This window comes from Branchiostoma floridae, chromosome 8 (assembly GCF_000003815.2).
Source record: "Branchiostoma floridae strain S238N-H82 chromosome 8, Bfl_VNyyK, whole genome shotgun sequence".
Lineage (NCBI taxonomy): Eukaryota > Metazoa > Chordata > Leptocardii > Amphioxiformes > Branchiostomatidae > Branchiostoma > Branchiostoma floridae.
The window spans coordinates 4,722,157-4,727,627 of NC_049986.1; positions in this window are offsets into that span (position 1 = coordinate 4,722,157).

Consider the following 5,471-nt stretch of genomic DNA (forward strand, 5'->3'; position numbering starts at 1 on the left):
ACTGCGATAGAAAAATGTTTGCAGTGGTTTTAAGTTTACGGTGAAGTGGCCACCGTGAAAACCGGAATACCGAAATACAATGTATATATATTTGTAGGATGCAATCCCTGCGGAGGGCTCTACTGGAGATGCTGATGAAGGACATCCCCAGACTGAGGGATGTTGGTGGAACCAGAGCCATTCCATTCCTGCAGGTCAGTTACTGAACCAATCCTTGTGGAGCCATAGAAGGATGAAAGGAGTGATTGGAAGTAGAAGCAATAATTATTGTTCTCAAGAGAATACACTCCTTCTCTGTTTCATTGATGAAAGAAAGGGGTGAAATTTTCATCTATTTTTAGTTTACCCCAGAATGCAAAGATTCACTGTTTCATGCTGAAATTATAACAGCTTTGATATCAGGCATTGTACACTAAAATGTAGATGGTTTGTTTCGTTTTGTTTGTAATGTACTTGTATGTTATCAGAAAAAAGAAGTAAGGTCCTTGAATTCAGAAGCTAATTTTCTATTAACACTCCTCCTGAATGAATCATCCTTTACCTTCCATGCCTGACTGCAGGTTGTTCTTATGTTGAGCTCGGACCTTGACTGCAGTGACACGAGGGACTGTGCTACACTGAACAGCCTCCTGTCATGTTTACTCCAACAGTTGGACATCTCCACACAAGTTAGTAGGCGCTCCTTTACTGCCTGCCACAGGGACATTGTTGTAATTAAGGACGTGACTAAATTTGCAACTTTTTAATGCGGCATCTAACGTTATGTGAATTTGTTGCCAAATTTCCCCTTCAGTCACTATAAATTATGTATATGACTCACTTGCATATAAAGCCCAGATGAGGAAGTTATTGGAAATTGCAGTGTTGCTGAACATCCCTAATTTCTTCAGTTACAATTTACAAAGTTAACAAGCTTCCACCCCTTTGATGTTTGAGATCAGTTTCGCTTTGCTAAAAGGGAATTTCTCAATGTTATAAATGCACATTCGTGCAGCCATTTATTTAATAGGCCAATACTCTTTAAGGATACCAACTTTGAGGAATACATGTTTGATACCTAAAAGGACTTTTGTCCTATCAACTATTGCTGAATGGAACCTATTGTCATCTCTTCATTAGCTTTAGATATCATGAATTGAGTTACACATGAATGGTTAAGGTGTGACTAGTCATTCAAAGCATAATTTACCCAGCCATTGATCACAAGATGGCAAAGATACATTGTGTGTTAGGTTAGGTCATTAACTGGACTATTTGTGGCTCTTTTCTTGAACAAGCCTAAGGTATCACGCTACCTGTCAAACTTTGAAATTTTCTACAAGTAGATAGATGACTGTTGTTATGCAAAGTTTACTCCATTGAACCAGGACAGATTTTTTTAATGTGGGAAAGTGAATTGCATGACTGTGTTACAGGATGTGACCAGGATGGCAGAGAGGAGTAAGGAGCATGAAGTCCAACTGGTCATCATGAGACTGCTGAGTGTTTTCATGTCCCGCACAAAGATACTATCTAAAACACGCACTGAGGTAAGGACAGCTGTACAGTCTGACGGGTTGGCGGAAACAGCTGCCCGGTCAGTTGACGGAAACAGCTGCCCGGTCCAGTCAGGACGGTGGTTTGGGGGTTTCAAGTATTACGCACAGCAGAGCAAGGTATCTCGTGCAGTTGCGCCTCCTTGCAGCAATCATTGTAATCTCAATATCAAATAATACACACATCGCAATATCTTAGGTATACACGAAATAGGAAAACTGCTGGTTGTATTCTTTGAATTCATTTTTCAGACACCGTGATTTCGGTAGTCTGCTTGTTGTTGGTTTGCAAACTTAAGGTACATTTAAAACAAGAAATCTTTTTAAAAAAGCTGTGCCTTGCCGCGTATTTTATGTTATTTTGGTAAGTTAGACTAGATTCTACGCTTAAAAATCCCGAGTTCCACATGTCGCCCCCCTCCCCCTCATTATCATAATTTATGTCAGATGAATTATTGGTACATTAAACAGGTTTTGTAAAACTTTTTGACCCACAATGAATATGCATTATTTTTTATTACAAACTAAGTTCCTTCTGATGCAATTTGTGATATATATTTATATGAACATGGTGAGTTAAAGCGTAGATTTATTACGCTGGACCACATACAGTAACATGCGTCTAGAAGAGCGTTTTAATACTCGTCTGGAATGTACCATTGTCTAACTAAGCCATGAAACTCGGCAAGGAAAGAAGGGCCTTTGGAAGGGGCTTTGGAAGGGCTGGGTTAAAAGGTCCGTCCATTGATCCATGGAAAAAAGCTGGCGTAAAGCCTTGCCTGGCGGCAAGGCAAAAATGCTTAACGCAATTGCCCTGAATGTGCAAACTTACTTGCCCCCTGGTCCGTACGCATGTTTGACGGTGTCTTTGTGCGCAATTTTCTAATGGTCACCGGGGGTAACACAACTTATAGATTCTGAAATACTAAGAGGCTCAAATACAGTGCACACCATGACTAATTGATTGTGTATAATAGTGTTTTACTTTTTGGCGGAAGTTGATACTTTCATCTCTGATTTCGTCTGCGTGACAGGCCACTTCCGTAGGTCACCACTACAGTGAAAAGAAAAGAAATTAAAGACAAAACCTCCCTTTGCAAGCTGAGTGCAAGAGAATGTACAGCATTGCAATCAAAGAATTGATTATTTTAATAATGATTTGATTCGAAATCACTGAATATGGCATTCAATACATGGTGTAGTAGGGAATTTTTCAGTCTCACTTGCCGATGGTATTCAGCACAAAGTCTTGATTAAGATTTAATACAGTTATGGCGATTTCTGTGAAAGTTGGGTAAAATTTTTTGTTGTTGCAATTATATGGTCAGCAGCGAGTGAGGTGTGCAGGTGGGTTTACTGCTAGGTAACTGTTCAGCGCAGACAGGTGAAACCAGACGCATGAGAGAAGATAAGCGGATCCTGCGAAAGGAACTCTTCAACCGACCTGAGTCAGCTTACAGATGTTCCCTATGTGACAGTTCTTTTTAGACATCTGAATTACTCCTCACGCACATTAACGTTAATATTGCCTGTAAAAGGAAACCTAACCCTTTATTATGCTGAGTGCAGTGAAAAAATGCTGTAATGGGGGCTCTACCCAATAGCACATAAAAGCCACCCAAGACTCCAAACTCCCAAATTTTTAGCTTGCTGTGAAGGCTAGACCAAGAAAATAACGTGTTATGTGAAATATGTATTTGCACATGAATCACAGCATGCAGCTGCACGAAATACCTTGTGTTGTATGTGCCTTTTGTAATACTCAACCCCCCACTCCCCAAACCGCCATCCTGACTGGACTGGGCAGCTGTTTCCACTAAGTGATCGGGCAGCTGTTTCTGCCAACCCCAATCTGTCAAGGGTCTGATGTATAATTCTGTCCACCAATTTTCAGGATATACAGTATACTCCCTGCAAGGAAGGAAGCAATCAAGCACTCAGTGATGTATCAACAACCAGTGTTTGGATCCTACCAGAAAAGATGAACAGGACACAGAAACATATATACTTAGCTCCGAAGAGAACTAAGTTTTCCGTCCATTTCACAGACGAGTACACACACTGTTAGGGTAGTGAGCTCACTATTACTAGTACAGTTGGGCTTTTATTGGCTTATCAGTCTCAACAACAGGACAACTTCTGTTTTACTCATTGGTTCATCAGTCTTAACAACAGGACAATTTCGGTTTACACATTGTTGTTTTCATATCTACTTCCCTGGTAAGCTTGGCATGTGCCACACAGGGGCTCAGACTTTACACGAGCATCTGCTGATTCCAACAAGCGTTCACTCTGTAAGCATAAACAATATCAGATGGCCTTGATCTCTCTCAAGTTTTCATAGAGACTAGGTAAAGGTCCAACTGTGCTCAAAAGCTATGGTATATTACAATGAGACCACATAGTATATATAGTTAACAACATGAACGTCTAGAATTCAAATGTTGTCAAATTAGGAGGGTTGGCTCAGTGAATGATAAGCCACAAATGACATACAGGGGAGATGGGGGAAGGGTCAGAGGGCAAATGGGGTCAGAGGGTTAGCAACAAGGTAGGGGGACACGTGACTTGCCTGTTCAGCCAACGGAAAACTTTCTCAGATGTTTCCCTTTTACAACATAATTTTGTGTTGGAAATCTACACAATCACTATATGATGTGGAGCCAGAAACTCATTTAGTGGCAGTTATGCTTTACTTGAAACTATAATTGCTTGTGCTGCTAACTGTTCTCCATTTCCCAGAGCTCCTCTGAGCTGTCCCAGCACACATCAGGTGTGGTGCTGTCTGCTGGCCTACTGGACTACTGTCTGCTCTGTCTGAAGGAGCTGCACAAGTACTGGACTGATGGTCTGAGGGAACAGGTACATGTTTGATTTTTAATAAGTAACATATTAAGAATTTCAGAATGTATGTTGATAATGATAATATGATCACTGAGACTAGCTTTAGAAGTACCTTTTGAAGGTCATTTGGGAATTATACCCATGGCCAGAACATTTGGACAATCAGTATGATAATTATAATTTGACATAATGCAACTATTCCAAATGAAATTCTAAGTAGTGGTATTGAAATCTAGAAAGGATAGACACATTTTAGTTTATATTCATTTGTTGACAAAACTTACATGACTGCAATGTGTGCTGTCTTGAACCCCAGTAAATAAAGCTACATGTAAGGGCACAACCCGCCGTACATGTTTTTTTGGAGAGGCCACGTCTGCCACGTTTTTCTGAAAACTTGGGGAAGGACTGTCAAAAGTAGGGAGGAAGTATGTCAACGCATGTCACTCGCACAATTGCTTAAGGTAATATGTCTGTGGTCTGCATGCCGTCAGCAGTTGCGTGCATCGATTGTTGCGCATTTTGGTATGTGAGCTGTAAATGCTTACTGGGAATGAATCCGCAGAAAGTTCTGAATGCACTTAACATGCTACGGCATGTCTGTGTGCTCCCAACTTGACTTCCTACGGAGGTGGTACTTACCACTTACGGATCCCAAACGATTGCCCACGTTTTCGCTCGTAGCCAACACGCAGTTGCATGTATGATGGGTTGTGCCCTTAGCTTGAGCAAGTTTGCAGCTATCTGTAACCCTACCTCCACCACACACAGGGCCTGTGATACATGTAGTCTTCATGTCATATTTGTTGAGATTTTGAATAAAAAGCTGTAGAGAATGATATTGTGTACACACAGCTGTGAACTTTTTGTCTCCTTCTAAAGTTGCAAAATGGTATAGAATCTTGTGTGCGATGTTCTTGCTACAATTATTGTTTGCTTCAGGAATCACAAGCCACAGTTGTCAGTAACTTACTGAAGCCACACCAGTCCATGTCACCCCCAGACATGTCCCCGTTCTTCCTCAGGCAGTATGTGAAGGTAAGGGTTACATTAAACCCACAGTCCTGTACGGATCCTGTGTGGCATCAATAC